The sequence below is a fragment of the Denticeps clupeoides genome, chromosome 19 (assembly GCF_900700375.1).
Source record: "Denticeps clupeoides chromosome 19, fDenClu1.1, whole genome shotgun sequence".
Lineage (NCBI taxonomy): Eukaryota > Metazoa > Chordata > Actinopteri > Clupeiformes > Denticipitidae > Denticeps > Denticeps clupeoides.
The window spans coordinates 5,760,074-5,773,488 of NC_041725.1; the positions used below are offsets into that span (position 1 = coordinate 5,760,074).

Consider the following 13,415-nt stretch of genomic DNA (forward strand, 5'->3'; position numbering starts at 1 on the left):
CGAATCGTTACTGAGAAGTCTGGTGCGGGCAAAAGCACGTTCAGACAGAGTTACTCCACCCGCCGTGTCAGACCAGGGCGTCAAAACAATTCAACAAGAAAACACAGGTACATGGACTACACTTCAATTCTAGATAAGCAGTCATTTAAAACCAAAAAGGTCAGAGATATATAACCTCCCCAGCAGTGCATACATAGAAAGATGGCTGACATCGAACATTAACTTTCTGTATTATTACGAAATGATGGAAACAACCTACTGAGACGTGGCGAACTAGCAACGCAGCAAGGTTACGGTGGTCGGTGCTAACGGCCTAGTGGTTAAGACACTCCCCTACGAACCAGAAAACTCAGGTTCAAACCCCACTTACTACCATTCTGTGACTGAGCGAGACACTTAACCCTGAGTGTCTCCAGGGGGGGGGGGACTGTCCCTGTAACTACTGATTGTAAGGGTGGCGCCTGGTAAATGCTGTAAATGTATACTTTGATTAACTATGCTGGAAAGGGTTTCGTTCTGCATTATTTCATTTAAAAAGAAATAATGTAGGTCATTCTTCATGAAAAATATTTACACTCGTACACACACTCGTACACACACACACACACACACACACACACACACACACCGTTGTTTATGACAGCTAATGAGAACAGATTGATTCATTGGTTCTTTTCCACCTTAGAGATGACGTGGTGAGGGATGGAGCACAGGATAAAATGGTTCTGACTGATTATTAACTAGAAAAGAATGCCGGAGCGAAGGAAAAATGACATTTCTCTTCTGAACTAAACGGAAAAGAAAACAGTTCATTTGTAATCCTTGCATTTGACTGTTTCCGAAACAAGAACTCCACAACGCACTGCGTGTTGTGACAAATAACACTTTAATTCCATTTCATGCCAAATGCACCATCACCAATAACTGTGAAAATGAACCAGCAACAAAACCTAAATGAAGAAATAACACTACGTCCACGTTTCGGAGAAAACTGCTGTTGTGTCCGATTAATTCAACTATACAGAGCTTAACAAGAAGCCCTGTGAGAACGGCAGTTGAACGCGGCGCAACTCTTATACTCCGCTGACCTACTTTCTCCTCCGGGGAGAGGATTTAGGAAGAAAAGTGCCGATTCACCACTACGGTCTGGATTTAAAAAAATAAATAAATAAAAGTGATTTTTAATCTGCATTCGAGGTTTTGAATATGACATTTTTTTATGCTTCACATGAAGAACTGAACACATTCTTCATTCCACATTCATGCCCTAAATGGAGCGTTACTGGCCAAAGACGTGCTTGTGTGGTAAAAAACGAAAATTAAGGTCCAAAGTCTGGCGCGTTTTCAAGGCACAGGCATCTTTCCATACGTGGAGGCTCCGGGTTTTTATTGGTTCTTTTCCCGACTGCCCTGTGATAGCAGCGCCATCATTAGCTAAGTGGTGCCGGGATGACAGGCCATCGGAGGGGCGATCGATCGCACCACGGCCCCTCTCTCCTTAAGCCACGGCGCACTTAGTCATCACCGCCCGGGCTGCGACTGACAGCAGATAAGAGACCTGGCGGGCCGATAAAATACGGCCACGGACGCCTCTCTTATCGCGTGATGTAGCTAAATATATATATAAATAAAAACTATAAATAAATAGAGATAGGCTGTGCACTCTTGTGTGGCCACAATAAAACTACACCTTCAAAAGGTCAGCATTGATTTGTGTGCTGGCAGGGTCGAAGCCGTACGTTTCAGGGTGGGGTGTAGACTGTAGGTCAGAGAGAAAGAACCAAACCCCGGAGAGTCTGCACTACAATCATGGGCGTTGGCTCACTCTGACTTATAAAGCCTTGGATGTGACATCGGTTTTCATGGCCAAGAGCCCATCCGAAAAAAAATACGAGAATTTTATTACGAACCTCTGGCATACAGAGTTATTATACTTTTTAATTTTTTTTATTTTTTTTTTGCTGTTAAGTGTAAGGGCATTAATAGTGCAAATGTTATCAAGTTAGAGAGAATTTTTTTTTAAAGACATTTCATCTTTGTGAACATAAAATAAAAAGGACTGGAGCACTATGACCTCCACAACTAAATGATTACACCGGCCAAGGACAGTACTTGTGAAATGTGCTGGAAAACAGACAGAGCAAGCGATATCCAATAGACTGTTGTGTTATATTTTGTCGTTCTGTCCAATCACATTATGAATATAGAATCCACATAGATTTCTGTTTTATTACACTTCAATACGTATGTATGTACAGCTAGCCAACATTTAATTTCAACCAGAGTTGTTCTCTGTATTTTAGGCTTCTGAGCTCACAAAAACACCATCTTGTAAAGATAGGTCATGTTTTCATTTTTATTCTCTCCCTAGCCTCTCTGTCAGACTGCTGATGTCATGGCTCCACCCTTGTGGTGCATGGATCCTCTAACAGGGCGCCTGCCGGCCCTCGTGCCTCTCACGGTTCGCTGTGAGCCACCCCCGACCAGGACATAAACGCCTTCTGACAAGGATCTGCCCTCAGGGACCCGGGGTGGCACTGGAAGCCACTCAGTTCCCGGGGTTTTTGTCAAAACCAGGTCGGATTTGCAAAATTAAGTCTGCCTGCGACAGGGAAAAATGGGAGGCTGGGAGAGAAAAGGGGTGGAGGGGGAGGAGCAAAAAAAAAAAAAAAAAAAGGTTCATAGAGATAGAGGCCATCAGCCATGTTTACAGTGTGTTTCAGGAATTCGTCTCCCACGTCCTGCTCTCTTGACTGCTCACTTTTTTGGTGATTAAATCTGCCAGATCTAATTAATCTCCACTCGCCTTCTCCTCAGCAAGTGGACGCAGTGGCTCTAATGAAGTCATCAAGAGGCCGTGAGCGCTGGCGTTTCACACAGCTCCAGACTACGGGCCACCATTGTCCAACCACACGGACTGCAGCAACTCCAAGGCTACTCGCTCTCCAAACCTGCGACCAGGGTCTGGGAACGCTGACTGCACACGGCCCAGCGAGCGCTGCCGCTCCGACTGGGGAATCCCAACAGGAAAGCACCAACAACATGACGAGGAAATGAGGCTGAGAGTCCCCTATAGAAAAGAAAAGAGGCTTGAAATAAACTGTGGTGCACAGATCCAAAAGGAAAGGGAAAAGGCAGGAAGCAGAAGTCTGGAGGAGGTTGGGGTAAAACACAAAAACGTCTGTGCGCCCATAAGCATGCATGTCAGAACAACATTGTACTGTTGCACGAACACGAGAGGAAGGCTTTACTACCCTACACCCAACCACCCCCCCCCCCCCCCCCCCCCCCCCACCCCCCCCCCCAACCCCCCCCACCCCCCCCCCACCCCCCCCCCCCCCCCCCCACACACACACACACAGGACGTGACCACCAGGCCCGAGTGCAACTGGCCCATTTGGCTGGTAAAACACTGACAAACACACATGGGGCAGAGGCCACAGACAGTCTGATGATTGACAAAAATCTTTGACTGCTGACATGGAGTCACTTGTTAGCACCCTATGAAATCGGTTTCATTTTTTCCCCATTCAAATTCTTCTTCTGTATCTAAACCCCTAAAAACTGTGTGGTTACGGAGTGGATGAGCAATAAGGCATCACATTTAATCAACGTTCAACAAAGTGCCTGGGCACTTAATGTTCGCTTATGTAAATATGAACTATTTCTTCAGTTTATAAAATAGAATCATATCTGAAAGCAACAGGCCAAATAAATAATCTTCGGTAAACCCTGGGATATAAAAAAAAAAAGTTGTGCCCACTTGCATTATGAACTAGAACCATGTTCTTAAATCACTCATTTGTGTGCATGACCAAGAGTTCGGTGAGAAAACGGAATTTGTGCGGAACCGATCGAACAAGCGGTGCGAATTCGGATCACACTTACATTGTGTTGGTGGGCGAAAGTCCCACCGCAACAGGTAACGTGTAGCGGACTGCGGCGGCCTGTTGCTCGATCGGCGGTGCCTCAACGGCAAGCTTAGAAAACAACCTTTGAGTGGTTCGACCAGTCCCAATCGGTGACAGCAGCCGCAGTCAGTCACAACTGGAGAATTGCGAGGTTGCACAGAATTTGCTGGGGTGACTTTGCATTCATTGGTGCAAAATCCTGGACAAACTGTTCTACTCGCTCATGACAAGTACATTTGGTACTTAAAAAAAAAAAAAGAAATTTCTTCCACCCCCCGTTCCATCTCTGGGCTAAGGCCACACAGCCAGAGGTCACATCTGTGGAACACTAAACATCCCGGAACTCCATCTCCATGGCCACCATTCATCCCAACTTCCATTGTTGAAGTCTGCAATGGCGGGGTGATTCGACGCTGGCACTTTAAATGGTGGGAGGGGGGCATATTGAGATATGCCACCTTTAATTCTATATGAGCTCGTCTAGAGGGGGTCAGCCATGTCCATTAACCGGCCACATATCCAATTTCATATTGATTGCAGTTATGTTCTCTCAGACGGCAGAGATCGCTTGGGACGAGTGGACACTCCGAAGTCGAAGAAAAAGACACTAGCCACTAATGTCCAAACGGCAATATCAAAAGGCCCAAGTCATCGTTTGCGTGTGTGTGTGTGTGTGTGTGTGCCCTCGGTTCTTCTCCTTGTAGAAATTCAGATAGTCATTACAACATGCTGCTTTCCTCCCATGTAATCCTGTCCTCCAACAAGGCGGCTATTCAGAACGGCCACGCTGTAATCTGGCCGCCGAATTCTTAAGATTCTATAATTAGCTTCTTGCTTTATCGCACACAACCCTGCAGTTCAAAATCAAACCACACCACCCCCCTCCCAAGCAAAACCAATTAAAATGTACACCCCCCCCCCCCATCATCAGATAACACCCGCTCTGTTTGCAGCATGTTATATGATTATTGTGTGATAGCAGGTGAAAGCCGGCGGAAGTGCGCGGTAAAGGCTAAGCTACCTGTTAACCAAACCTGGCTATATATATATTCACTGTAAAATTCCAGCAACAAGTGGTTCCTGAAGAGTTGTCCTAATGACGTGTTTGACCACACCCGCCTCTAGGACAATAATAGTATGATGAGAATTTAATTGGAACATAACACACAATAGACAGCAGTCACTTCATTACAAACAAGGACCCTAAAGGTCGAGTTTGTCCATCTTGGCTTAGACCCTGTAGCCCAGTACACACATGCTTGTGTGTGTTGCACGGCCCCAGTAAAAGTGGGGTTCAAGTACTTCGTACCGCATTCAAAAGAAGAAACTATGAAGAGAAACACACTTTTTTTATTTTTAGTTATAGGCAAAACTCACGCCAAGATACTATGGCTCGTAAACAAGTGCTTTAGGATATGAAATATTCAAATGCCTACGACCACAATATGACATTTAATGACATGCCGGCCAGTCCATGTCTTGGGCGGGTTTCAGTAACGTAGTTTGGTTCTGCACGACTTCTCAGTTCCTTGGTTAGAATCATTACAGCAGCCGGCAGTACCTCACTACTCCACTTCCTGCCAATCACCTGAATTTCCCGCCTATTCCAGGAAACTGTACCGTCTCCCTCCGACATGGCAGTCAAAAGTCATCTGCTTCGGCAGTGACATCGAGATCGGCTCCTGCAGACACGGTGGCACATTGCACTGTGACCTTGAGATCACCGATGTCACATGATCTAAGCCATTTGAAGACAAAGTCCCAAAAATATGAAACATTTTGAAGAAAAGGGAATGAGCAAGAAATAACTTGCGCCCAATCTCGATATTATTTCACTCTTACGTTGTTTAATTCCACATCACTGAATATGCTAAACTGGCGAGTAGGTGCATTTCACCACTGTTATAGGGTCCCAGTCTTCTTCCACCAATTCGACTATCTGAACTATAAAAAATGTCAGGTTATTTAAGAGTGGATGAAGACAAGATCCCACAGACTGCGGAGACGCTCCACAGAAGTCCATCAACATCTAAAAACGGGAAGTGGCTGATGACTACATCTCCAACTGCAATTAGAGTAACCATAGTCAGACGTGTGTGTGCGCGCATGCAGCACAATTTACCACAAACACAAAGTCAGCAATAATATTATGGAATATGGTTAAAAAAAAAAAAAAAAAGCCAAAAATGCGCCAGACCCGACAACTCAGAGTTGTACGAGTCATGCCTGCAGGTCTCGCTAAAACCCAACGTTATGAGGTCAGGACCGTGGAACAGAGGGGGCAGGCCACCCGATTACTGGGAGTTGTCATGTCTCGGCATAAATATTCTTCTCAAGTAGCCATTTTACACCAATTGGAACCCAGTAAACTTCACTGTCAAGTTACTGCGTTAAAGAGAAAGTAAATAATATCAATTTTAAATATTTAAACCTGATTGTGACGTGAAGAAAAAGGCCATTATTTGGCATCTGGAACTTCGGCCCACGTTCACCCACCCCAACGTAATCCCTCACTGAAACAAATGAAGCGCGCCGCGGGGTCGCGAGGCGGCGGGCGCGGCCGGTAAATAGCACGACAGGAGGCTGCTGGGCCTTATCAGAACCCGCCGGAAGGTGCCGGAGAGACAAACAACGCGGCGGACCGTCCTGCTGGCGCGCACAGGCCTGCACTGTCCAACGGCGCGAGGACGCCGGCCGAGCAACGGGCCGGGACGACAGGGTTATTTATTTTCTTTATTTAAAAAGTTGGTGAAATAACCGGTTTATGTACAGTCATAAAAACCGGCCCTCCACTCCGCTGACGGTTACCTCGCCGGGGTTTTACCGCGGTTGTGGAAGGTGAAACGTCGGCAATCGGCAACATCTCCGCGCCGACTGGGTCTTGGGGGGGCGAAGCGCCTCTGTTATTGTTGGAGCGCCGGCGGCCTCGGCGTTCCGAGATGGCGAAACTCTTCCTGCATTCTTTGGCTTTATAGCCAAGGGGCTCGCAGGGGTCACGCGGCGGATCCGCCGCGATCTCGGAGGGGGCCGCGGCCTCGTACGGACTATTTCATTTACCGAGCAGCTGGGGGGGAGACGTTGAGCAACGACGGACCCCCTCATCGTACGCCGAGCCCCGCCGGCGCTTTTACTCCCTTCTATATTATTCTACCGAACCAGGACGGAATATTTAAACCGGTTAAAAACCGGCACCGACGCAACCCGAGCCGCCTCCACGCCGCTCCCGACTCGCCGACCTTCCGGCCGAGCCGCCCCCGTTTCTGTAGTAACGAGATGCGGCCCGCAGCATTCCTGGAAACAGGAAAGCCAGGGTTCCACGTACGCGCGCCGCCGAGGGATGGACCGCGTCCAGGCGACCTCGCGAGCCCGATACCGAGAGGATCTCACACACACACACACACACACACACACACACACATACATATACACACACACACAGGAAAGCAGGCCCAACTAAACAAACACCTGAGTCAGTAGGCCGGACGCTGCCGGCACACCTGTACGCTTCCCTCGCGCTTCGCAGTGCATGCTGGGACAGCGGGGGCGTTAGAAAGGAACGTTTAAATAAGGAACCTCGTGCCGGCACGGTATTCCGGCCGGGTGCCGGTCTCCGGCGCTCACACCGGAGGGCCACAGCATGAAAGGGCCTTCTTTTTTCGGTGGAAGTGTCAGTGTCTCCGCCGGGTGAAAACCCACCATTTGCTTCTTATTTGCTTAAGAGGAGGGGGGGGGGGGACAGGGACCCTGAATAAAAACCTCCATTCCGGGAAAAAAAAGGGGACCAAAAAGCATCTCCTTTTCAAAAACACCCCCCAAAATAAATTTAATTCCATAAAAACCACATTTTACCCCACTTGTGCGTCACAATGATTGTCGCAGGGACACTACGGCCAACTTTGTCCCCGGATAAAATAATAATGGTGACAGAATGATAATCCTGGAAAGAAAGAAAAAGGGCTGAAAGCATCTGGGCTTCAGTTGGCCTAGCGAGCCTCCCCTGCCCTGCCCTCCCCTCACTTTTTATTACCCCGGTCCCGGTCCCGGCAGGAACGACAACCGAGAGGAGACATTAAAGAAATAAAAACGCCGACAATTCCGTCGGTGTGTAAAAAGCAGCCCGAAATCTCCGGTACGTACCGCAGCATTTCCCCGCCCGCTCCGCCTCCGTCTCTCCCGCTCTCGGTAGCGCGGCGGCCGGCCAGGAAATAAAGAAATAAAAGCAGGACGGGGGGGGGACAAAAATGTCAAAAGGGAAGAAAAAGTCCTCGGCGGGTGTGAAATACTCTCTCCCGGTCCCCCTTCAGCGCGGACGGCCTGCCTCCCCGAACCGCGGCGCCATGCGGAGGGGAAGGTGCAAAGTTTTCAGCCCAGTTTCGGAGCTCCGGGGCTCCGCAGCCGAATTGAGGAACGCGGCGGGGGGAGAAGGAAAATTCCTGGATGTCGGGGGGTCTCCTTCTTGTTCGTCTCGTTCCGGGGACGGCGTGTGTCGCCGCGTTCTTCGCCACGTTCTTGGGGGGTTTTCTTTCCGCCCCTTTAATTTTTTTTTTTTGGCCAAATTATTCTTTCCTTTGTTTTGTCCCAAAAAGCAGAGAGTTAGCCATGCCTGCTCCCGCGCCGCGCCATCTTTACGCCGCGTCGGCGCTTCACTTGTCAGCGCAACTTCTGTCGGCGGCAGAACGGGGTTCGGCTCCAGGGAGCCGCCGGTGAGGGTGGCGGTGAGCGAGAGAGAGAGCGCGGCTGCAAATGTGCGTGTTTCCCCCCTCAGCTCATCAGTAATGGCGGCCTGCTCCCCTTTCCCGGTCTCTCCTCCCTCTGTCAGGAGAGAACAGCGAGACGGACGGTGCAGCGGAGCGGGCGGGTATATACACACACACACACACACAAAACACAACACAATAAATTACACACAACACGACAAATTACACACAACACGACAAATTACACACAACACGCACAACACGATAAATTACACACAACACGACAAATTACACACAACAAACACGACAAATTACACACAACAAACACGACAAATTACACACAGCACGACACACAACACGACAAATTACACACAACACGACAAATTACACACAACACAATAAATTACACACAACACGACAAATTACACACAACACGCACAACACGATAAATTACACACAACACGACAAATTACACACAACACACACAACACAATAAATTATACACAACACGACATATTACACACAACATAATAAATTACACACAACACGACAAATTACACACAACACACACAACACAATAAATTATACACAACACGACATATTACACACAACATAATAAATTATACACAACACAACAAATTACACACAACATGACAAATTACACACTACACAACACGCAAAACACGACAAATTACACACAACACACAGCACGACACACAATACAACAAATTACACACAACACACACAACAAATTACACACACCACGACAAATTACACACAACACACACACCACTACAAATTACACACAACACACACACCACTACAAATTACACACAACAAATTACACACAACACGACAAATTACACACAACACGCACAACACGATAAATTACACACAACACGACGAATTACACACAACAAACACGACAAATTACACACAGCATGACACACAACACAATAAATTACACACAACACGACAAATTACACACAACACAATAAATTATACACAACACGACAAATTACACACAACATAATAAATTATACACAACACAACAAATTACACACAACATGACAAATTACACACTACACAACACGCAAAACACGACAAATTACACACTACACAACACGCAAAACACGACAAATTACACACAACACACAGCACGACACACAATACAACAAATTACACACAACACACACACAACAAATTACACACACCTCGACAAATTACACACAACACACACACCACTACAAATTACACACAACACACACACCACTACAAATTACACACAACAAATTACACACAACACGACAAATTATGCACACACAACAAAATTACTCATACACATAAAATTACACACATACCATTTTACACACACAACACACTCAAAACAAATTACACAACACAACAAATTACCATCACACAACACATCAAATTGTATACACACAACAAATATTACACACACATTTCACAACAAATTACACACACGTTTCACAACAAATTACATAAACACAACAAATTATGCACACACAAAAAATTACACACACACAACATTCACAACTAATTACACACAACAAATTACACACAACACACACAAATTTCACACACACACCATTTTGCACACACAACAAATTACATACACACAACATAAATTGTACACACACAACAGATTATGCACACACAACAAATTACACTCACAACAAATTATACACACAACTCAACAAATTACACACACATAGCACAGAAAATGACACGCAACTTAACAAATGGCACTCACACAACACAATGACACAACTAAGTTCAACTATGTTTGTCATAATGAGTTATTTTTCATGTTGTAAATGACTCTGGTGCCTGGAGATGTCTATTAATGATGGAATATCTGGAAACATGTAGCAGCAAAAATATCAGAAACAACTAGTCTTGACTTCCAGTGGAATGCTGTGTTCTTTAATCACAAAACCAGGTATTTACAAAAAGAGGGTTTTTTTTATTTATTGGTTGTGAGTGTGTTCACAGTACTTGATATTATTTTAATTTATTCATTATCTTCTTCAATAGTCCATAAATGTGTTATTATTTTCTCAAATCAGATTTGAATCAAAATCCAATAAACAAAGTTTAAAAATCATTATTTTCAATGATCAGTTGCACTGATTAAAGAAGCAGTAGAATACAACACATTCACACTAGTACAGCATCTAGTGCATCAACAAATGTAGGTTTGACTAAATGATTATTATTGTTTATTATTCTTTTTTCATTGGAAAAACAAGGGAATTTCTAAATGACCCTAAACTTTTGAACGGTAGAACCATTGAATCAACAGTGAGCTGTTTAAGGATCAGTGAAAAACGTATTTAATCAGTTTTGTCTCGATGTGCCACAGCCAATTTCCCATTGATGTCATCTAAAACAAAAAGAGCAATTTTAATTTGGTTTGACTGTCAGAAATTAAGATGGATTCACAGCCTCTTTCTGATAACATTTAAAAACATTTTAATCAGATTTTGCTGTCTAGGAACATTATTATTATTGTAATATATGCATTGTAGTTGCATATAAAAACTTACAGTTTAAATACACCACCATGAACTTGTATGGAATCAGATTTGTGGCAACATTTTTAAACACAACTTCTGACAACCTCAGTTTTTGCTTACATCGCGCTCATCTCGCTTTTTCATTTTTCGCTTGTGAGACTTTCAGTTACGATGCTCATTTTTTCAATTTGAATGCTGGCTTTTCACTTGCCCCGCCCTGTTTTACACTTACGTTGCCTGAGAATACGGCTGGACTTCTGGCACAGTTCTCTTGTGTGGGCGTGGCTTCACCTCATTGGCCAGCAGGTATTTGAGTGACAGCTCCGTTCTTTGGAACTCTATCGCTGCGAGAAATTACACAATAGCTTCAAAAAGCTATTAGGAATCCCATATGGATCACATCATAATCAGCGTATTTAATCAATACTTACAATCGGTTAATTGTGCAGTTGATCATCTGCTCATTCCATATATGATCGCAGTTATGGGGTTCAGAGCTGTGATGGGAAGTTCGGCCCTTTCCAGAGGGCCTCATATTTTAGCCTTTCATGGCAAATATGATTTATCAACACACAATGCATTCATATTTGACAAGTAAGGCTAAAATATGAGGCTACGGACGGCACAAGAAAAGAACCGAACTTCCCATCAGTAGTTCAGAGGAAGGGGGCTTAGCGACTGGAAACCAGCAGTGAAACCGTATAAACGAGCAGCACAACTGAAAGTCTCCAAGCGTCTCCAAAATAAAAAAGAGCGACATATCATTTTACAGTTCAACATCATATTTTGGGTTGATATTAGGAACTTTTTTTTTTTTTTTTTTTTTTAAATTGTTGCCACAAATCTGACTCTACAAACTTGAATGTATTTCAAACTGTGTGAGGACACAAAAGCTGTTTGCTCAGAAGGTTCCAGAAATTCCACTCGGTTCAGCAGTCCGGAGTGTTGTGTAAGAGCCCGAACTCATGCTTGCTGACTTTCTAAGTACAGGTGCGCAGGCCAGTAGGGGCAGAAGGGCACAGCCACACACGCCAACGGCGAAACGGAGACTTGCAGGGGCGCTGCAGCGCAACCCGCGCCACGCCGCATTCCTGCGGGGTCGGCCTCCGGTACAAGACCCCAACCGCCCTCGGGGCCACAGCATTCATGTCACGGTTCTATTCTGGTGACCCCGATCACACGGCGCACGATTAGATGGGGTCAAAGTTTCGTTTTAATCTCTGCTTGGTTTACATGGATTCTCGGACGTCCTCGGAAATAGGCCGATGGCAGGAGCACGCGTGAATCACGGTTTACTTTACTGAGGTCGAATTTTGTCCGACAAAGCTACGATCTTTCAATCCGCACTGTTGGAGAAGGTGGTTTTAAGCAACAAAAATGAATATATATATATATATATCTGTTTACTTGTGTTTTCAATTGACCAAAACAACAGCTCAGTAAGTACTGTAACAGACGGCCTAAAAACTTCTCAATTCCACCTCAAGAGCACAGCTGAAATACTTCGAAGTCCCATGGGTCAACACATTCTTCTCTCTCGCTGTTGTGCAATCTCCCAACAATCATCACTCTCCCCCTCCCCCAGCTTTCCAAAATGCACAGAAAAGCTGTCCAAGCCGTCTGGACAATGTTCTCTGGTAGATAGTCTAATCTCAGGCAACGCAAACAAACTGCGAGTCGCACTGGAGAAGCAGCTGCCGGTGTAAAATGCAAATGCAAAACTTCTATGTTGTCTATAAGAAGGAAACTTTTAATAGTGTTATGAATGTGCTCTTCATTTCAAAAGACTTATTTCTGGTCTGATATGCAAAACCAATCATGACTCCAATGGAAATTAAGCATTCATAATAACAATGGCATATAATTAGATTACTAATAAACTGAGAAAAAAATTTAATGAATTGAAGAAATTCCTGTTTTAAGATTCATGATTGCACGATATAAAATTAAATGACCAAAGAGGGTGTCCATGCTTTTGTATTTTCATTAATTAACATGCCTTTTAATTATAAGTGCTTTACCAGTTTTTTAAATGCCCATCCCCATTTTCTCTTTAAGGCCTATTTGGCGTTGCCAGATGTGTATGTATAAGTTACTAAAAACAGATTAAAAAAACAAAACAACGCTTTAAATATGCTATATAATGCACGTACTTATCTGAATGTAGATACTGTATTTGCTTATTCTTTATGTGTGTGTGTGTGTGTATATATTTTTTTGTTTTTGCAAAACGCAAAAAAATTAACTCGTGTCTGGAGTCTCAAATC

The 13,415-nt window shown here is 44.7% G+C and overlaps 1 protein-coding gene across 1 annotated transcript in view; it reads right to left on the reverse strand.

The window, feature by feature from the left end:
- arhgap35a (Rho GTPase activating protein 35a) overlaps nt 1-8,732 on the reverse strand; it is a 58,315-nt gene extending 49,583 nt beyond the window's left edge. The window contains exon 1 of the mRNA XM_028961932.1: nt 8,049-8,732. The gene's annotated coding sequence lies outside the window, so the exon portion shown is untranslated. The remainder of the gene's footprint in view (nt 1-8,048) is intronic.
- Between the last annotated feature and the right edge of the window lie 4,683 nt (nt 8,733-13,415).